This window comes from Calidris pugnax, unplaced genomic scaffold (genome assembly GCF_001431845.1).
Source record: "Calidris pugnax isolate Ruff unplaced genomic scaffold, ASM143184v1 scaffold58, whole genome shotgun sequence".
In the NCBI taxonomy this organism is placed as follows: Eukaryota; Metazoa; Chordata; class Aves; order Charadriiformes; family Scolopacidae; genus Calidris; species Calidris pugnax.
The window spans coordinates 4,841,179-4,864,038 of NW_015090868.1; the positions used below are offsets into that span (position 1 = coordinate 4,841,179).

A 22,860-nucleotide genomic window follows, 5' to 3' on the forward strand; every position below is an offset into this window, starting at 1 on the left:
ATCTTGTGTATTTCTTTGTCAGAAATGCACTTTAACCCAGGGTTGCCAGTTTAATCTTTGGCCAGAAATTCATTCTAAGATATTGCCAAGGCTATCCAAACATAGGAAATTAGCCTCTTCAGAGGAAATCTTTTCAGAGGAAATAATTTCCACTCTTAAGAGAAAATCTTTTTAGAGGAATATTTTAGAGGAAATCTTTTAAATTTGGGACCAAGCATTAAATCTCTAGGGACTGAATATTTTGTTTGTGAGTGTTGATGTAGTGGTATTCAGCAGTGGTGCCACTAAAGCCTTCAAAATTAAAGAGAGTCTCAAGATCTTATTCTCTTCTACGCAAATTAATGGAAACTGTGCAGATGGCTTCTGAAAACTACTTTCAAATAAGATAACTGCCTTGCAAAGTAAATAATTTATAGCGAATGGCTTGAATAGTACTAACCACACCTGGGGAGACACTGAACTGTTCATCTTTTCAAAGAAACATATCCATTTCATTCACATTTTGAGTTTCCTTCATAGAAGCTTTTTTCAGGATCTTCCCATTTACAAGCTCTATTAATTTCTAATATCAGTGAAGCTGAAACCGACAAACAACTATTTTCCTTTAGTGACAACAGCATTTTAATATTAAATCAAGATGTTCTTGGATTTTGGTCCCTTATTTAAACCTGGGATTACATGTCAGACATAATTAGGTTTCATAACTAGGTTTCTAACCATTCAAATTGGGTTATCTAAACATACAATTAAGATGAAAGTTTTTTTCTGCAATACTTCTTTTCCCTTTTTCTATAAATCAAATTACTTAGAGACAACTTTGATTTTATACATAGCCATTTAACAAGAGCTTTAATAATATGTGGTTTAAAAAGCTGAAGAAACGTTAGGGTATTTTTACCTTGCTACTAGTAATTTTTCCACTGATTTAATACTCTCAGAAACTGGATTCAAGTTTTAATGGATAAGAGATATCCTTTTATGAAAAGTTACTTTTATTTTTACTTGTGACTGTACCTTACTATTGCTATAGGCTTCTTGCCCAGTTTTCCCAGTTCCTCTGAGAGATCCTTAGAAAAAAAAAAAATTCCACATCCATCCTAAGAATGTCTGGTAGCAATGGCCAATTATAGAGGTCATGCATTTAAGGCATAAGTTAAGTCTTTCAGTAGTAGAATGAAAAGCTCCATTCCTACTTTTAAAGGTGAAATTTAAATGTTAGCATTATCAAGAAGATGGGGAATGGTTGAGAAGCTGCAGGAAAATTTTCCTCTATTTCAACACGCACATGCAAACTGCATATAGGACAGTAACTGCTCTCTGGATGATGGTCACACCTTGAAAAAGAGTCAGAAGAAACTCTGTTTCCCTGAATTTGGATTGTAGTTTCAGCTACTAGTTTACATAGCCTAATTTAGATCTATATCATGTCTCGACAGAGTAAAAATCTGCGCATATTTTCTACTAATAGTTCTCATTATTTTCTCCGTGACAGAATTTAACAACATCTTCATTTAAATGCTAATTTTTTTTTTTTTTCTTTTCAGTTAACTGCAGAAACAACATGCTTGAAGACAAATATAACATTTCAGAATAACATGCTTGAAGACAAATATAACATTTCAGGTTCTGCTATGAAAAGTAATAGCGAAATTCATGCAATCATCCAAATCAGTCAGTAACTTTCCAAGGCAGCACTGGGAGAAACACATTAAAAGTGAGTAGACAATGAGAAACACAACTGCTGACTTATTGCAGAAACGTCCCTACTGTCTTACTGCAAACAGATTAAGGTTTTTCCTTAGGTTTTGGTTTTGGGTTTTTTGGTTTTGTTTTTTGTTTGTTTGTTTTTCTTTAACTGTAGTGGATCAAGTGAAACAGGTACTAAGAGTATAAACACATCAGCCCAGTGTTCACAACAGACCTATGCTTTGTTTTCTCAAATTCAGATGCAAATGTTTTTGATTGTTATTATCTCACATTTATTCACACAGCCTGAAGTTAATGGACCGTGATCCTTCTCGTCTTTGTCTGTGGTTATATTTACAGGAGATTTAGAAAGAGATGCTTATTCAACAGTGTCATCAAAGCAGCTGCTTTCCCTGGTTAGGCATGTCTCCCGGTTGTAATCAAACCAGTCAAAGAATGTGTTTGCTCTAAGCATTATTCATGGGAATCCTAAATAAACTTCCTGGCCAAGACCTCCTCAGCTCCCCTCAGATTTGAGAGGACGAGAAGATCTGAGAACAGAAAAGATTTGAAAGACCAAAGAAAGAACAGCAGCTACACTGTTAATTACAGAAACAAGATGCATCTGTGCGTCACCTCAATTCCCACTCTTCCTGGGAAAGATTCTTGGAGAGGCAGGAGGACCTGTTTGCAGATAGGTATTTGCCTGCTGTTCCTTTCCCCTGAAGACACATAGGCCAAAGCACAGGGTTCTCAGACACATACATCGTTACTGGGACACATTTAAATTCAATACTGAAAGAGCAAATTGTGAAAACCATGATGGTTTTTGTCATACATGCCTGGTGTGCATGTATCTTACTGTTTGGCAACAAGGTAAGCAAAAGAGATGGAAGCCACGTTAGAGCCAAAAAAGTACTAAGTGATGTTTTGCTGACTTGAACCCTGTCTAGAGAACCTAAGTCTCTACAGTAGAATCTAGATATTTAATAGACACATACAGGTTCTTTTCACCTACTTTTCACAGGGAAGGGAAGGGAAGAGGGAAGGGAAGAGGGAAGGGAAGAGGGAAGGGAAGAGGGAAGGGAAGAGGGAAGGGAAGAGGGAAGGGAAGAGGGAAGGGAAGAGGGAAGGGAAGAGGGAAGGGAAGAGGGAAGGGAAGAGGGAAGGGAAGAGGGAAGGGAAGAGGGAAGGGAAGAGGGAAGGGAAGAGGGAAGGGAAGAGGGAAGGGAAGAGGGAAGGGAAGAGGGAAGGGAAGAGGGAAGGGAAGAGGGAAGGGAAGAGGGAAGGGAAGAGGGAAGGGAAGAGGGAAGGGAAGAGGGAAGGGAAGAGGGAAGGGAAGAGGGAAGGGAGAAAATCCAGGTGCTGAACAGGATGGAGGCATGTTGAAATCCAAGAAATAAAATTAAAAAAAGAAGCTACCAAGAGGAAGTTAGGGAATTTTAAACCAATCACTACACCCATTTAATTCTCATGACAAAATATTACTTCTCCCAATATAATACAGAACAGATATTTCTAGTCCAAACATGGGCAATGTCAAATCAGCACAGCAGTAAATTTTACTCTTCTTCAGTAAATTCCCAAAATATTTTAGGATGCAATTAGGATAGCTGGATGATTTCCCCTATTGGAACACTCTTCATACTATACCTACTTTCTGTAATGGAATGCAGGCAAATGCATTCATTTCAGTTAATTAGACAACGGTCCCTTGATGGAGAACGAAGATGAAGCCAATACCTGGTATGTGGAGCTTTGGAAGTATGCAAGTGGTTGCTATTTTTGGCATGTTTCAACAAAAATACACTTATATTTCTATAAATATGTGATTGCTGCATTCTGTTGGTCAGCTATTTACTTTTAAGCAGCTGAGTTCTGATTTACATGCTGTACCTACAATAGTCATATAGGCAGAGTACATCTAGTGAAAGACACAGGTCACAATAGTTTGGAGATGTGATATTGTTCCTCAGTTTAGAAAAAAAAGTACACGCCATTTGGTGATTTATAATTCCCCATTTTTGCTGGGGAAATATCCTTGGAATGCATGTCTAAGTGCTGTCTAAGTGCCTAGGATCAGACTGCTTTTCAAAATTCATGTTCCCTAACAAAGATAAGTCCCTCGATAAAGTATGAAACTCAAATCAAATTTGATTACTATTTCAAGAATGCAAACACAGTAGTCTGAAAGAGGGTAGACCAGTTTTTAACCATGGTATTATGAAAGAAAAAGATGTGGCTTTTTCCATTGTCTTAAAGTACAGGGAAGGGAAATATGGACAAGCCATCCAAACTCACTCACAATGAAGAACAGATGTGAGCTATTATGTAGTGTTACTGTATTATTCATAGGATTTTGGTATCTGTATTATTTCAGATACACATTTTCTCAGTATACTCAGAGCACAGAAAGCTTTGGATTCCTGCAAGTATTCCAGTGAACCGTTCATTACTTTTCACAGGAGTGTCATGGATAGGTTTGCAAGCTAGTGTTATAGGAAGGAGAGGAGAAACAGCTCTCTTGGCAGCTGTTGAGCATCAGTGGGAGAGGAGAGCAAGTACTTCCACTGAGCAAAATCACAGAGGGCTGAGAAATAACTGCAGAACGATATTCTAATATTGCATTGTGTTGATGCGAGATAGTCAATACAAACCTGATGATGAAAAAAAGCAGCCGTGAGTTCTGAATGACCAACAATGTGGATACGTGGTGATTAGGAGTACTAGTAGATACATTATATCTCTACATAATTAACTGGAAGCTAATCTGAATGTATAGTATTTGTGTCTAATAAACAGCAATCTCTACTTCTCAATTTCCATGTAAGTATCACTAATAAATTGGAAGACTAATTAATCAAATATTGCTCCAATATTATTAGCTAATTTACCAAGCAAATTGTTTTCGAACGGGTGTGAAGCCGCCTGTGGCTATGGGAGATTACACTCTAAGTTATGTACCAAAGTGACTTTACTGTAGATCAGAACCCTACAAAGCCGTGTCTGTTGCTGATAATATAACCCTAGAAAAGCTGACACATTTCTTATCCAGAATACTTATTCTCTTTCATGTAAGGTGAAATTTTACAAATACAAAAATTCAAGATGTTGCTTGTAAAATTGTTTTGGTTTACATATTACATTTGGTTGCATTTGAAAATAAGAACTGCTAACTAAGAAGCTGGCCAAAGGAAAGGGCAAAGTATAATCATCAGTTTAAATATCAAGGTTTAGGTGTAGATTTTGAACATCCCAATAGAAATGGCATGGAAATTTGATGCTTGGTTTGGACTAAGAAATATTTTAAAAACTGGTTCATAAGGAAAATTAATTGCAATTCTTGAATAATAAGCAATATCTCTGAACAGTGAGAAAATTACGATCAATAAACTATATGGGGTACTCTGTACTAGTGTATATAATTACCATTATGTGCAATTTATTACCAGTGTGCAGAGGCACAGTTGTAAAACAAGATGACATCATTAGACAGGGTATGATAGAAAGTCTTTAAGCTAGCATATAAATCTTTTATTGTCATATTTAGAGACTTACTCAGATATTATACTTGATGTAGAAAGTCCTATTTGAGGGGGAATCTTCCTCAATCCACAAGTCTGAATGGTCTCCTTATATTATAACTATTTCTACTAAAAGCAAGGGCAAGACTATGGCTCTTCCAGCACTGCTGTAGGTATTTCCAGAGCTGCACAGTTCAGAGGTGCTAAGTATTGCAATCAGATTTCACCAAAACTTGTGCATGATTTAATGGCCTTATACTTAAGTAAGCCATAAAGTTTAATGGTGGTGTTTGTGTTTAAGGCCAGAAACACGCTTATAAACTTTTCTGGACCAAGACCATTAATGCCATATCTGAACAGCATAAGTGAGGCAATAAATAGAAGAACATTTGTTGAGGCAGGCTGGTATTTGTATTACCAATCCGTTGACTCAAGGACAAGGGAGGAGGAGGCTGAAGATCAGATTTCTGCCACTTTCACCAAGAGGCCTGATGCTTTGCTCCACAAGCAGTTCCAGCTGAATCATGGGGGAGCATGCTCTAGCTTGCTATTATAAAACAGAGTATCATAGTTTGGCTTGAAACAGCTTTCAGAAAAATCACACAGGAAGTTTGTGTCAGATTCTAAACCCTCATTATCTGACTCTTAGCCAATGCTTTAACTAGAAGACCATCTGAACTGCCTGACTTTCCAATCTCCTGTTCCAGAAGGTTACTACTTTTTTTCCTTCCCTCATGGGGTGTGAGTTTCAATAATTACATATTTAAGGAGAGGGATGGGGAGAAGGAAAAAAAAAAGATGAATTAGTTCTAGTGTAATCCAGGTTTGGGCTTTTAAGATTGAAAGTCCCTCGGTCTGCTAGCAACCTTCTGAAATACTGCCTGGTTTTTTTATTCATAAAGTGTGTGTTTTTAAGCTAGTGGTTGTAAAATGGGCAGGTGAAATCAGTACCATAGCAGATTGCGTAGGTTTTGAAGAGTAGCATCCAAAGAACTCAATCTAAATCTGAAATTATTAGTGATGTCATGAAATTAATAGACATCTATATCTTTCACAAGTAATCATGAGTTTAATTAAGCTCTCACTACCTTGTTTGGTGAGGCATTGACAGAGTAATTAGGAAGAGTCCTTTATTTATAGCTGCGGTCCAGCACTTAATACCTGAAAATTCTTTCTTTTATTGCAAGCAGAAATGTAGAAGAGGATGGTTTGCAACTTGGTGGGTGGCCCTAATGCCAGGATCCCACTGGAGCATCTGAATCACGGGAGGCCATTCCTCACTCCCAGTAAGTATGCCGGTAGAAGGGAAGCAGTTGGCTACTCATCCATAGTGTTATTTACTGAATATACCCAGTTACAACTACCACGCACTCCAGTAACATATTGCAGACTGACAACTTGCTTAAACCCACTTACCAATGAAGCCATAGAGCAGAACTGAAAACTTGGGGTTCCAGGTCATAGTTATCAGGATAATTGTAGCTGAGCAAGGATGTAGCTATGCTACTGACTCAGCTCCTCCTATATTCAAAAGTTTTCGCACTTTCATCACAAAAGATCCTAAAATGGATTTACCATCAATGAAGAAATCAGTTCAATAGTCAGTACAATACAGGAAAGTATAGTCTTTCCGTGTGCAGCACGATCAGCTAGGAAATACTGAGGGTAAGGAGTAGCAGTTCAATTTCAATTTACAGGATATTTGGCAGGCAGACCTATCTGAACCAGGCAGGTTCTACCTGAACCAGAATTTGACTGTGATAGGCACCCGCCTACAACCCACGCAAGGGATCCTTGGCAAACTCTGTAGAGTATGGAAAGCGCAAAGGTCTGCTTGCTGTTTCATGATTCCAGATTATCTGGCACTGTTCTAGTGGAGGCAGCTCAGTATGACTCTGACTTGGGTTGAATGGAAAGTGGTGTAATGGAACGGCACGCTGCCAGCTCACAGCTCATGCTTTCCCCTGCTTTTCCTTCTGCAGTGACACTTGGCTGAGTTAAGCTGAACTGGCTGTTACGAGCGTGACCCACGTTGCTTCCTCCAGGAACGAGGAGCTCGCCTTGCCAAGAGGAGCTCTCCTCACTGTGCATCTCTCCAAAATGGGACAAATCCGTGTCAGGTAGCCCAGCAGCTGCAACAGGAGCTGAGCACGTCAAAGGGCTAGAGACCCACTTTCTATCTGAGAGCAACAAGACCTTTTAACCACTTCTTATTTTATGGATAAACTTACAATGATTCCTCAAAGCTATTTGCCAGAAGAAATGAAATACTAAAGAAGAGCTAAGAGGCAGAAGCAAACCTGCATTCTTTTAGGTTTCTGAACTACTCTGTTCAGATAAAACATCTGCTTAAGTGCCTGCTTGTTATATCATTATGCTCAACTTTTTTTCTGACTGTTATTCATCATGAGAAAGAATTCTAAACATGGTAGCACACCACGGGTGTTCTCACTTGTGCCAAATGTACTATGCTACCACAGCCAGTCATAACAAGGCATTATTTCTAATGGAAAAGGTGGTTTATGTCTCTAGCAAAACAATATTATTTTTATCTGGTCACAATGACACATCTGTTGTATGCCTTGATTTTAACAGCAAAAGCATTAGTTTGTATTGAATTTTCAATTTTGCTATTTTATCTTGTTTCTCTTCTCTGTATTGTTTGTGTAATAAACCCCCTCTTGTTTGAGGGAAACCTCTTTTGTATTTAGTCAGGAGGGTGTGCTAGCAAGCTGTCTTTCAACTGGCAGAATCAAATATAGTATATGCCATAAAATGACAATCAAGTATCATCTGAGAAGACAGAAGCATGTTTATTTCCTCTCCTATCCAGAGAATCAAAATGATAGCTGTTATCTTGTTTGTAAGAAAAAAAATAATAAATCTTTCTTTAAAAAAGAAAGTTTTGTATGTTGTCTCACAGAACCTTCTTTAATTTTTGAAAACATAAGTAATACCATGCTGTAATCTTAAACATGTCAAATTGCAGTTGCATATCACAATTATCACCTAGTCAGGCACATGATCTCATCTCCTGTCCTTACAGCTGATGGCCTTAGGCTTTCAAAATAAAGACTATTCTGTGTTAGTAGGACTTTTGTTTGGTTAAAACATTTTGAGGTCATAGAGAAAAACATTCACTGTGTGCTCAATGAAGGAATTTTAAGAAAAATCTGCTCTAATTTTGTGATCTTTGCTTTCTCATTTGCATTTTCCCTTGAAATCTTTCTGATTCCACACTTTAGATTTTTACCCTATTTAACAACATATCAGTAACTCATTTTGCATTCTTTCAGATTCCATATATAAGCAAAGAAACAATTAAGGTTTGGGCCAAGATGAGTCATTTATGCACATCATTAGTTTTTTTTTAATGAAAGAAAATCTAAGAGGCTGAAGAGCGTGTTCAGGTACTTTCAGGGACATACCACAGTAGGTGCTTTTATCTGGTAAGAAATCTCTGGCTGAACATCAGAGTATGTCAGTGTAACCTACAAATTATCAGTTCTGTTTGTTTAAGGCAGGTAGCCATGTTCTGAACCACAGAACAAAAGATCCACTGGTAGGTTGGTGTATTTTTTTAAATCTCCTAATGGACACTGTTTGCTGCTTTTGGAGACTGAAGTCTACAATCATATGTAAGCTAGTTTAAGATTGAATATACAACCTTAGTATTTGTAAAGCCCTGCAAGGACCTAAGCTCCTCTTAAAGAAATACAAAATAATGATTGAAATCATCATTGTTTTTCTTTTTGTCACCTCCCTGTATTTATGCATAGAACATAAACAAAAGAGATAAAGAGCCAGGAGTGAGAATAAATCTGTAGTCCCATATTTTCAAGCCAACACATATTTTTTCATTTCTGCTCTCCTCCACCAGTTCCAATTCACTATTATGGGGGAAACCCATCCTCACTTAAAACCATAAAAACAGGAAAATGAAATGAAGAAATAGAACTGGGCATAGAGAGGGTTAGTACTTAGCTACCAGTGAGCATCATTTCCATGTGTTCCTCACACCAGCAAGAGTGTGTGCAGGTGCCATAAGAAGGTATATTGGGGAATATCTCCAGGTGCTCCGTAGTTTTGAAATCAGGGCACCTAAATACATCTGCTCGTGTTTTGAAAAGGTCTGTTTACTGTCTAATAAAAACCAGGAAAGAAGAAACAATTCTTACTCATTGCTACAGCGTTCACTGGGGTCACTGATTTCCTCATAATCAGCCACAAGTAACTGCAACTGTCGTCCTTTAAAAATTAATTCAGCACTTTACGTTTTTATTTCCTAAGGGAGATTAAAAGCTGCTTGACAGTCTTTTAATTCTATTACCTGTTGTTCTGAGGGGAAACGTTATTTGAACTGGTCTGAAGCTGATGTTGCTTTTAAAGTCTGAGCCGCTTCTTTCCAGACCACAGAAGACACAGATACATATAAAAGGTAAGGAAAAAAAACTTCCAGGAAACACAACAGTGTTATTCTTTATGCAGAACCTCATTGCTGGAGGAAATCAGCCCAGTACAGAGCCTCTTCAGCTACACTGAGACCTGTTCTACGTGTGTGAGTGTCAGCCTGCTCCAGGCATTGCTTTTGGCTGCTTCCTGCCTCACGGGCTCATGAGAACAGCATCAGGGATGTAGTACCTGATTAAGCTGAGTCCTAGTTAGATGGACCAGAAAATGCTGAAATGATGGCAGGAAGGGATAGGATACGTGAAAGTAGGAGATGGAACAATAGTCTCATAAGTGTTTTTCGACTTGCACATAAAGCCAATACAGAAGGAATGTTTCCTTCTCTCTCCTGCTCGAACCACAATCCCATTCCTGTTCACAAGTTAAAATAACCAAGGATCTTAAACAATAGCAATATCACGACTGACACAGGCTGCTTTGTACCAGTCCTGACCCTACTGCAAGGCTAATTAGAGGCAGCTGCTTGCAGGTGACATCTCTCTTTTTTTCTTTTAAATTTATTTTCTGCAGTAAATTCATGCCTGGGTGTAAGTATTAGCAGCCATGACTGTTCAATGAGAAATTATATTGGTCAAATTACCATCATTTAAAAAAAAATGAAATATCCAGACATAAGTTTTAACTTCTTTTCATGCCAACTAGTGATTTTAGCAGAACCTTAAAAAACCCACCCTGTCACCTTTAACATAAAGAAATGGTTATCAACAGCGCTCCTGTGACTTCCATAAAATTGTGTTATGCGGTGAATAGAGCCAGCCTTATTTGTTTGCTTTCTGCTGAACAGCAGCTCAAAAACATTAGAAAGAAATGGTTTAACACACTAAGCCACATACAGCCTAGCGAGGGATATATGCAAAGAGTAAGGGATACATAAGAAATATTCAGGGATTTCCCTTTAAATAACAAATGAAAGAACAACAGCTGGAACACAAGAGTGAGCGTATGCACCTGTTTAGGCCTGAACACAAATAAATGAAGGTCTGTTTTAAATTATTAAGGAACTGAAATAATAAGGAGGATGAAATTTCATTTCAGTTCCCAGGAAAGAAGGGCTTTACACTTATATAAAGTATTGCTCTCTCCAGCCATCTAAATGATGTGGAGGTTTGCAGAAATGTCTCTAAGACTGGGCATAAATAAATGATTTGAGACCTGGGAATTAATTTCTTAAGAATATTGTTCTTTTTTTTCATGTCCTTACCAAATTAACATAGACAATGTGGTTTTTTTTTATTGTCAAGCAGTTACTGCTAACTTAAGCAAGCCTTATTTTTGAGACATTTAAAGCACTGAGCTTCCTTAGAAATTAACAACTTTAAGAATCAGTACTTTTCATTTGAAGACTATAGACTTTCTTTTGCAAGAACTAACATTTGATTCTAATTGCAGCTCAAGTGTCAAGTGCGACTGCTGTTTGTGATTCTACCTGATATACCTAAGGATAATGACCTTTCGGTTCATCACACACAATGTAAAGCAAAAGCTAAATCTGGAGCGTTGTCTTAAATCAGCATTGGGTCTGTCTGCACTCAAGGAAGTTATACTCATGAGTAAATTAGATTAGTGTTTTAAGAAATACCAGTAATTCCCTTTTCTAAGTATAGAATGGCATTGGTTAAAAGAAGCATTGTAAATCTTATTTCCAATTAGCTTAAGCCCTATAAACACTCACTGAAGGCCCTGCTAAATCTGCTTAAATTCAGAGACTGTCCACCATTTGCCAGCTGCTAGTTCCTGTCTGGAGATTTAGCAACAGATATCTGTGGGATGGGAAAAAGCTGATTAGTGATGAATAATGAAGAGAGACCAAATGCCCATTAACCGGGTCTGAAAGCAGAGTCTAACAAATGACCTGACATGATATTTAATAGAGCCCAGTTAGGCAAAGAGCAGTAAGCAATAGATTCTGCTTCGTATGAAGGACAGTGCAGGACTGCGTATATCTTACTGGCTTTGAGCTACCTGTGGATTCAGTGAATTTTTAAGGTAGACAAAACCCCATATACTTCACCAAACCGATAAATAGATATTCAGTGCATGGATGACAGCCTACGTTTTCATAAAGCAGATGTGTTTAGTCAGTTTCACAAACACTCAAAAAGAGAAGCTACCCTCCAGAAATGAGGGAGGAGAGATTCAGTAACACCATCATGGAACAAAAATGGAACAAAAATGGAACAAAAAATATTTTAAAAGGTGAGCGGGGAGGAGAGATTCAGTAACACGATCACAATGGAACAAAAAATATTTTAAAAGGTGAGCCCTTCTATTTCCTCTCATATTCACCTTGCTCTCTGTGAAAGAAATCACTAAGGCAAGTGCCAGCCTCTCTTCTTCTGTATTTGAGAATACATTGAAAAAATATTGAAGTCAATTCCAGTCCACTAACTATGGTGAGCATTGTGTCAGAACAACTCAGCTTTTGCTACAGCAAATTACTCTACCCGTTCTCTCAGGCAGAACAACTTCCTCAGATGACAAAAAGCATCAACCATCCTTTGAGATGAGTCTCCACTTTGACATGTGCCATGCTGGGAAGCTGAGTGATAAGCTTAGGATTCAAACTTATTCAAGTCACCGTGTCTTCTTAAGTATTTAGACTTCTCTGCTCAGAAGATTTTTTTTTTCTTTTTTTAAAACATCAATGCCACATTTATTTTGGTATTTCAAACACCTGTGGATATCATTGATATAACTGTGCATCTTCAAAACAAAATCAGTCGATAGCTGAGTAAAAAAATCAATAAGTTTTTCTTCTTCTGAGGATTACACACAGAAAGAAGAGGCTCACTGTTGTACTGTAGTGGATTTCATGTTCCTAAGATAAACAGCAAAAAGAAATATCGTCTTGTTTTCTGATTCCCATGTCTAGACACATTTTGTGTAGTGGGCAATTCTGAATTATCGGACTAGAGCTCCGCTGAGGTGTTCTGCTGACATCATGAGTCATACAACCAAAGCTCAAGTGGTTTATGTTGTCATTAGAATCCCAAGATAGAGCTGTATAAAATGACATAATTCACAGTGTGCCTTTTTGTTTTATATAGTAATACACAGTCTGAGTTCCTGATTCAGTTCCTTCTTATTCCCATTGAGCCCATCCTTTCTTTTCCCTCAAGTAGCTTTCTGACAGCACAATTGAAGCAGCAGTTTGTTCTAAAATAAGAGGTATTTTTGTAATTGGCAGATTTCTTTATTGAAAGAAAAGAACGAGCATTTCTTGAGACGGAAACGTAGAAGTGGAGATGAAGAAGATGAATTTGGGATTGAAACACTATTCATCAAAACTGGATCAACACAGGGGTTATGGAAACGTAGAAGTGAATATGTCAGCGGAGATGAAGAAGATGAATTTGGGGTTGAAACACTATTCATCAAAACTGGATCAACACAGGGGTTACTAAAGCAGGAGAAAGTAACAGCTGGGAAGGAACAAGCCCCTTATATGAAAGTACAGATCAAGCTGAACTGCTGGTCTGAAGGGTATCCCCTTTAAGAGATTTAAATTGTTCGGAAAAAATGGCAAGGTATTTTTTTATTCAGCAAACAATGGAGCTGGAAAGAAACCTCACACATTTGGGATTTGTCAATAAAAGCTCTTCTTAAGGTATGAAATATTTTGAATAACAAACCATGCTTTTTTTGAATTTGTGAGCTGGCATTAGAAAGAACCATTCTTCCAACATATCCTCAAACATTTTTGACCCAAATTTCTCTTTAGTGATAAGCTAATGCTAAGAGAAAATGCTGGTTGGAGCTTATGTGAAACTCGAAGTCTGGAGAATTTTAAATACTCTCTAGTTTTTAGTTTTTCCCCTCCATGCATAAAATCCAATTGCCACAACACCACGGCATTAGGTAGCACAACAGTTTCACTTTTCTGAGTCTTGGACAAGGTTCTTATGCACTTTTGAGCAAGGAAGAGAAAGCGTCTAAAAACATGAAGCAATCAAGAGATCAGCCAGTATGTGTTCTTGCAGACGTTAAGATAGGCTACTTAAATGGCTTAAGAATATCCAGTGAAAATTTAATTACTATGTGTAGCCTCCTTCTAGTACTCTTCAGAAGTTGAATGAATAATGCATTGCAAATCTCCTATGATCTCACTCTAACAAAAGATATTTTTCATTAAAAAAGAAACAACGGTGTAGCTCAGTCTTGATAGTGGCTGTAGATCAGACTATTTTTAGAATGTAACTGGGGATTTTATGCTTTCAAACATGTTGGCCATGATAAGAACCCTTTAGAATTTCTTCTTTGAAAGGACGGATATCAACAAAGAGCTATCAGAATAATTTACAATTCTGAAATGATACTCTTGTTTGTTTAAATCTGTTTTCCTTTTGAAACAGAACTTTGGCTGATGCTATAGATTCTTCTCTAGTTAAAGTATTGTGCTTGGATTGTTGTTGTGAAATTCATAGCTCCTACTCTCAGCAGAGATATGACACAAGGAAAAGATCAGCAGAGAAAAAAGTGGAAGAGTCTTTTTCATGAAATGGCACCATAGGATCTTTCTTCAGGGAATATTTAAAATAGATGTGTTTACTTCTGATACACTCACATGTCTGATAACAGTAAGCAGATTAAGTATATACAGAAGATCTTTTATGCCTGCTTCCTTTGAGTGAAGGGTATTATGTTTGTAAATCAAAGTCTAAATGCTGGCAAAGGGAACAAACTGCATAATCCTATTGAAAGGTTTATATCTTTAAACAGCATTTTAACATAACTGTGACTTGACCATTCCTTCAGTGCAGCATCAGTAACAGACACATGAGGACATGCTTCCCAATAACAAATCAGTCACAGCTCCTAAGAAATACTTTTTCTTAATTACTTTCCTAAATTTTCAAAATGAAAGTATTTATTTATTTTATTTTATACTCTCATTTTCTCACTCATTTTGTAAGAAGCTGCTCAGTAGTAATGTATAAAAGCCTGTAGGGAGAAGAGATTAAAGAAGCCTTGGGATCCAGCAGGGTAGTGGAGTGAACAAAAACCAAAAGCAGGAGAAATATAGAGGGCAGATGAGAAGAGCAAAAGGCAGAGCTCATGGAAATCTGTGGACAGTGAGACTGGTGCCTGAAAAGAAGGAACTGATTGTGCAGACCAAGATTGGGTGACTCACTCTGGTGAGAAGTTAGTTCTGACTAAGAAAAATATCTGGAACAAGGAATAAACGCAGCCACAAGCTGGAAGCAGCTGGGATGTGGGCAACAAATTGGGGTAGAAGAGATTGGGTAAGGGAGATGCAAGACTTTCTCTCCAAAAAATATCTGAGCTTTTAACAAGAGACTGAAATAGGAAAACTGAGGCCCTAAAAGTAAAATACATAAAAATGAAGAGCAAATCTAGGAAAACTAGTGGTATTTCAATAGAGAAATGTTGGACTGAATAGAACATAAAATACCAAACAGAAAGATTTAGGCCCAGTAGAGCATATTCCTTTTAAATAACTAAGATGGAAGACAAACTCAACATTAAATTTGTGATACCCAGTGGCAAGTGTGCCAGGACCAGAAATACAGCTGTAAGCCTGTTGAAACTAGAAAGTCTAGTCAGACGTGTCGTACATGCATTTATACACAAGATGAACAATGTTAAAGATTTTCACATGATCGAGGCCATAGTCAAAACATTGCATCAGCAATTTAACTGTGGGATACGAAAATATTTGGAATTCATCTTCCAAACAGAAAAATTCGGGCTTATCCATTTCAAAGTTAGTTCTGAGTTTCGTAAAGGTATTTTCCCAGCAGCTGCTTTATACCAGCTTCACAAGATAGTCATGTCTAAGAAAGTTCTGATTACCAGGAATAGATGGATACTGTGCTCACTGTGGGGCAGCAATAAATCACAGGGGACCAAAAAAAGGTTGAAAAGTGAGAAGATGACAGGAGTATTTTCATTCATTTCAGTCCTAGACACGTCTGGGATTTATGCAGTTATAAAATAAGCAGCAGAGTTCTTTCCTGTACAAATTGTCCTGAATCTTACATGTAAGTTCTAAAACCCTCTGATCAGCATTTTCTTTCAAGTCTAATTCGCAGAACTGTCATTTATAAATTTACAGTCCAAACTGCAGATCATTTTGAACTGTGTGTATGGGATGGATTATTATCTCATTCTAAATAGTCTGGAATGGAAAGTCGCATCCTACATCAGCTTGTACAAGAGAAATGTAATGGTGGTTTTTCTCAATGTATCACTCAATTTAGTATGAAATGAAATTTTTTATGAGATTAAATTGGGGATGCAAACCAATTTTCAGTGAGTGTTTACAACTCTAACCTTAACACATTGCTAACTGGGTTAGGTGACAGTGATTACTGTAGTTCTGTCTATTACACAAGATGTCCCAAGAAGGAACACTAACGAAGATGAAATATTGATTTAGTGTTTGTAATGACAACAAAAAAAGAAGAAACTAGCACTTACATTAAATGAGATTCTAAAAAATCAGTGGTACCTCACTTCCTGACCTAAGGAAGGCTATATTTCACTGAAATAACATACAGAATTACTGTAACTTAATCATGACCACCAACTTAGAGGTTTTGTTAAGGAGTCAAAATCTCTTGTAGAAACCTTAAGAAAGGAAAAGACAAGTATTTGGTGGCTGAGGCAATGAGCAGAGAGGACAGCTGTATCCTTAGCAACACTGTCACTAGATAAACACTTAACGGAGCTGAATCCTGAAACGCATCTGCACACAATCTGACACTTGGGCTTAAACTTGCTGGAGTGAATTTCCACTCCATTACACTTAACTACATTTCTCTATGAGACAGTGGTGTCACCTATCCATACGGTAGCGAATGGTTTGGATGAGGGCAGGAGAAGCTAAGCTCCCAAGTTTTCAGCGGGCACTACAAATGCACATCCCGTAAAGTCAAGGATGCCTGAACAGCTTTTGATGGTACGTGTACACGGATCACTTGTAATTCCCAGGTGAAACACTGCTGCAATTCTGACCCACTCCATGCTAAATCAGTTTGAGTTTACACATATTTTTTTTTTAAAACACCTACAGTTGTTCCATGATGACTGGGTTCAATTTTACAGCAAATGAAAATACAAAGACAAAGAAGGAATCCTCCTCTCTGCACAGAAAATTATAAAATAATACTGTGAGACCATTTGTATGAAAACACAAAAAAGTAAAACCAGTATTTCTTTTGAGGTAGCATGCTTCTGGACACAGGGTTTTCTAGGCACCTTTACTGGATACCAGATATGACTTGGAAAACAAATATGGTAGGAAGTAAGGACTAAGAAAAAAAAGCAGGTAGCTTTAAATAAAAAGCCCAACCAGTAGAGTAAAAGCAAATTATGATTATGCTGAAAAATGAGGACTTACATCTAGAGAAAAATGAATGTAAAACCTACTATTAATAAATATTTTCTGCCTCAAGCCATTCATACTTCTTTCCTCCAAATACACAGCTAGTGTTTAAATCTGAGTTTGAGAAATACAACTTGAACACAGCAATACTAGTAATATCACAAAATGAAAGAAATAACCATATAATGACATAATTCTTGGTATGTTTTCTATATTATGACTGTTTGGGCACTAACCTAATAAAAAGCTTGTGGTGCTTGCATTTTTCTCCTATGTACTGTTAATTTTTCTCCCTCCCATATTTGTATATGCTCCCTACCCCTTAGATGTTTACATGTTTCTTAGTTTGATTTTATTAAATCAGCACAATGTGGGATTAAACTGTTGGAATCTTCCTGTGCTGTGAACATGGTAATATAGATCTTTCGTGGTAAAGCTATGTGCGTGACAAACTACGTGAATAAGTAGATTAATTAAAAAGTCATTTTTTCCTTGGAGAAGTCACAACAAGGAAAAGAATTAAGTTCAGCAAGCAAATCCGCATCTCCTAGCCCCATTCCTCACTTCAGGAAAACATCAAGGGTTATTATAAAATGGAATTGGAAAGCAATTGCGGTTGTCTGTGAATTTCTGTACAATTTATACTACACATCTCACTAAAATATTTCTGAAACCAAAGCTTGTTTTACCCCAGGGAAGACACTTTTGTAAAGCTTAATGAGTAGCTGTGGGTATAAGGAACCTTACTAATCACCCCTTGGTACAAAATAAATGGCGTAAATTATGCAGTTTGAAGTGAAAAAATTATTTGCGTGGTAGGACTATAATGAAATTACGGACCACCTCATTAAGAAAGCTCTTATAAATATGTATCTGACCATATTTGACTACAGGACACTTTTAGAGTAGTGTTCCTTCCGAGTACAGCATGGGTAGAATCTCTGAATGAAATCTTAACCAAACTCAGATCAAAAGAGGGAAAAAAAAATAGCTTCATAACAAGGGCAATAAAAATGAATTTGAACTAGGCAATATAAAGCTACCTCTTGAAGGCACTAGGTAGTAGTCCCTCAGAAGACATTAGCCTCAGAAGCTTTTCCTTTTAATCTTCAAATCTGGGGAAAGGGAGCAGGAAGAGAAAGCATAAAGAAAAAAAACCTTAATTGCTCCACAGCTGACACAGACAGGGTGGGAGGCTGAAGAAGGCCAGTAGAGTACATCAGCTTTCAAGTGGACTTAGACACTTTAGTGCTTCAGGTGCTTTTAAAGGTAGAGAAAGTGAGAGCAAACAGTCACACTGGCATGATAGTTTGGATAATTATTTAAAAAGATGGTATGGATATCAGTTATTATTTTACTGTCAGTGTCATGCAGTCATAATGTGCAGCTGTAAATGAGGACTGAGGGAAACTTTCTGTCTTCTATATATTGGAGAATAACAGGGAATTTCACTGGGCTGGAGTGCGACTTTTAAAGTATCCATTCTGTGAATTTATGGATGGGACCAAGATTAATAAGCAAATATTAAATAAGTAGACTCTTGGAGAATTTGACTGTGTGGTCCCCGATGAAACAGTTTACAAGAGAAATGAGCTATTTTCATGTATTAATACCTTAATCTCCTTGTTTCGCTGCAGCACATGCAAGTATAAAACTTGCCTTTCACTATGGCAAGGTTTAGATTAGCTAAAAATGACATAGACCCTCAGGCACCAGGACTTGCAAATACTGTCCCTACTCAATCTAGTTTTGTTGAGCAGACCCTTGCTTAGATTCTTTCCTCAGCTTACAACAACACTGATATTGCTAAGCCTGCAAAGAACATTTGTCTTGCTAAAGGACATTTACAATTGCTTGAATTTAACAGATTTTTATATATATGGCTCGTGTTTGCTCAGGGACAGAAGTAGGAAACTTCCGAAATTTTTAAACTTTAATGCTTAAAAAAACAAGTACAGAGAAAACTTTTTTAAAAAAGGTTTAAAAAGTCACTAACACATTGCTTTAATGACAAACAAGAGCTCCAATTGCTTGGAATTTAACCTTCAATTATACCCACATCAATTAAGTTCCTAGAAGCCTCCAACCCATACATTCCAGAAATACAAGAAAATCTGTTTTGAGTTGGGAACCTTCATAACACTTAAAGCTGACTTCACGCACACACCCTGGTATTTTACCAGCCTTTGTATTGGCACCGAGTACTACGAGGCAGTAAAGTGGAGTGGAATTTTTCATTTCAGCTCCAATGTTTGGAAAGGCACTGAGTGCTCATAACTCCAGATGAAGTGAAAGGAACATGGAGATCTTTAACACCCATAAAAATTCAGCACAGAGAAGCACTTATAATAGCTGATGGCTGGGAAGATGGAAAGGAAGAGCCCTGTCGTTCTGACCCTACAACCACAAGTAGGTTTAGAGCCAGAGGTGAGCAGGAAATATATTTTCCCTGTTCTGTATCACTGATATTTCAAAACATTACTCTCTTTTCATCAGGCTAAATGTTAAGGTTGTGTGGGGATATAGTGTTTTAAAAGACAGGAAGAGGCAGATCTGGTTCAAGACTGCTTGTACGTTCAGAGGAGGTGTGGGAACCAGCGTCCCACCGCCTCTCCCTGCCTGGATCACAGCAGAAACCAGAACACAGTCTCTCCTCTCCTGCATAAATGTTCTTAGCAACAGCTAGGGGATGAGCAAAAAACACAAAACCAACCCAATTAAAAACCCAAACGGTTTCAACCCAAATATATCGCCTCTATCTCTTCCAGATTTTCGTCTTGAATTTCTGAAAGGTTTTCCTGAATAAAGTCTTTCTTCAGATATCTAGTCCTCCCAAAGTATCATTTAAAAAAGCAAAAAAAAAAATTAAAGAAAGCTGGGACTGGGTGGGGGAAATTACACTCTGAGAACATCTGTGATCTTTTGGAACAAGTCATGATTTTTTCCTTTTCTTCACACCACACAAATAAAGCAAGGTCAAAATGTGGCCCTTCCTTTTAATTTAAATTAGACATTTATTAGCTATTGAAAGCATTTGCACTTTTGTTGGCGATATGTTGCTTTCTTTAAAGCATCTCACTTTCAAAGGATGAAACCCCAAACTTCAATCACATTTATGATGTCAGCTCCTTCTATTTATTACTAGTTTGCTATCATATTGTTTAGCTTTATTCTTCTTTATAATAAAGAACATTAACGATTTCACCAGAGTAACCTGTACTAAATATCAAGTGTTACCCTACAGAATCACCAAGGTTAATCCACATTGTCTAGGATCATTGACATAAAGATAACAGGTACTTTTCTAGTACCTAATCTTCCATGAAACAAAGACCAATAATAAGTACAAATTGAAATCCTTGGCATGCCTGAGGCATTCCTCTTTGCTGACAACATTTAAGAGTACATTTCTCTAAGAAGACACTCAGACAGCAAAGCCACACATCTCAGCAGTGTCACCCCTCTTAAAAATAGTATCAGAACTGTCAGGTCATTTTGAATCCCTATTGGCCTTAATACATCACTCACATTGTGTTCCTGTAATCCTTTGCTATTTAATCATTATTTAAAAGAAAGGAACATAACATCGCAGACACTTGTGGGTTTGGGTATTTTTCCCCTTGTTTTTGCTGTCCTATGCACAACCTGAAGCTCCTGAAAAGATCAGATGATTATGGAGAGGATAGAGTTCTGGGGATTCTGCTTCTCTGAAAATAAATTACATTTACTATCGCTCCTGTGCTGAACAAAACACTGAATCGGCAAAATGGAACTGGATTCAATCAAACTGACCCCCTTTGTCTATTATTTCACTGAACTTTAGTTATTTAAAAAACTCCAAACACCTACACTTTTTTTTTCAGTGAAGCAGAAAAAAGTTTTACAAGTACTACTATTTTTAAAAGGCCAGCAAAGATAACCTTAGTAGATCTGAGCATATCATCACTCACCCTGCAAGATGGTCCTAGATAATTCTTTTAGCTGTTTCTGTTTCTTGATCTTCCCATGAACATACCTGAGAACTCCATAACTCCAAAATAAACCTCAATCACGATACACTTTCACACGAAAGTGTTTTCTTAGCAGCACTTTTGATGACTATGTCAAGAGGCATTTTCCCCCTCCTCCCTTTCAGCTGACATTGATCTAAATAGCCAAGATTCACAGGTGTTGAGCTTCAGCTGTGAAGCATTTGATCTGACCACCCACAAAGAATTTCCCTGGAAACCTACAGCTATTGCAACAGTTCTCCAGCTTGCTATTGAGTGTAACAGCCACTCGTGGTCACTTCACGATCACAAAGCCACAAAGGAATCCTGAGGCATGTCCAGATTACCTTACAGCACCTATTGTAAATTAAATACCCCCCTTTTTAGTCCGTTCAATTGCTTCAAGCTCCTGGCTCTGTTATAAAGTGAATAAAGCTAATTGGGGCTAGTTTGTATTTCAAATAGAGTTTTAAAGATATCTGCACCGAATTAAGTGGAGTAATTCATGGGAAATGTTTGAAAGAGGATTTACTACAAAAATCTCATTGTTAATTTGCACAGAGGGACGGCATCAAAACTGTGATTTAACAGGCTGTATCTACTGCACAATTGGGTGCCTTTGCATGTGTCAGCCTACACCTCAGTCTCTGTGAGCAGCAGAGCACAGAAATAGGTTGGAATTAGTAATTGTGACCTTCAATCACAAAACCAATAGGTATGCGATGCTACTGCAACAATTATCAGCACAGGCATGTAACACTTGGTTGGTTCAGGCAGGTGGCACAAAAATAAACAAGACCTTTCCCTTAGGCTTAAGCTTTTCATTTCTCATTATTGCTTCTCTCAATTCACACAGACTCTGACTTCTCATTCCCTAGTGGTTTACTCTGCAATTAAGACCTTTGCTTCTTAGTAGGGGCTAAATGAGACTCCTCTGTTTCTCCTGTGTTCTCACTTGAAGAGCCTCAGCCTGAACTTAACCTAGATGTGCCTCTCTTACCGGTGAGAAATGACCTTCCCTCTGAGACTGGGAAGCAGACTGTGCCTCAGGTGTGTTAGGGAACAGGGGTTGTTCAGTCATCGTGCAAACTTCTGAGGTTTCCCTGTTTTCTGCAGGATCCCAGAATCCAGTTGTTCAGAAAATGCCAACAGGAGCTGCAGGAATACATACAGCATGTTGATATTTTGCTGAACAAACTGGTGTACCCCATTTTCATTTTGCTATGTCATGTTCACAACAGTGAATATTTACATATTGCAACAGCTGGTTATATCTTATAGGTCAAAATAACACATAATTTGAGTTTCTAGTATCTAATGGTTTCAATTTCAAACTAGAAAGACGTGGAAGCTTTTCTTCTAAGTGTTTACATACAGGTTTTCCTTCTCCACAATAAATCTGCCAAAAACCAGTAATTAAGAGATTTAATAAATCATTAAGCTATCAGAAGCAATGCACATTACTATTCATTTTTCAATCCTAAACCATAAAAATTATCTTCCTCTACAGTAAGACCATTGTAATGTTTGAACACCTCTTTAAAATGCTTAATGAACTAGGAGGATTTGTCTTTTTTTAACCAATCATGTAGAAAGTTTCTCTCCCAAATGTTAATATTCTGTTACAGGAAGCTAGTTGTATAAAATATTTTTTAAAAAATCTGAATGGTAGAAGGAGCTTATTTATCCATCTGCCACTGACAGGTAGGGTCCATAAATTTAGCTTTTAATAATTACCATCACATATAAAATGCTCATCTGTTCACACACTAACGCTGGTTAGAACGGGAATAATAATTTAGGTCATCTTTGAGAGAAACTTTTCCTCTCCACAACCCCCCCC

General features: G+C 37.5%; 1 long non-coding RNA gene across 1 annotated transcript; it reads left to right on the forward strand.

Annotated features, from left to right (window-relative positions):
- Nucleotides 1–1,589: 1,589 nt before the first annotated feature.
- On the forward strand, nt 1,590–8,053 carry LOC106890008. Its single transcript, XR_001412444.1, has 3 exons — nt 1,590–1,714; nt 6,401–6,496; nt 7,193–8,053. It is a non-coding gene; the product is annotated as an uncharacterized LOC106890008 (long non-coding RNA).
- The last annotated feature ends 14,807 nt before the right edge of the window (nt 8,054–22,860 follow it).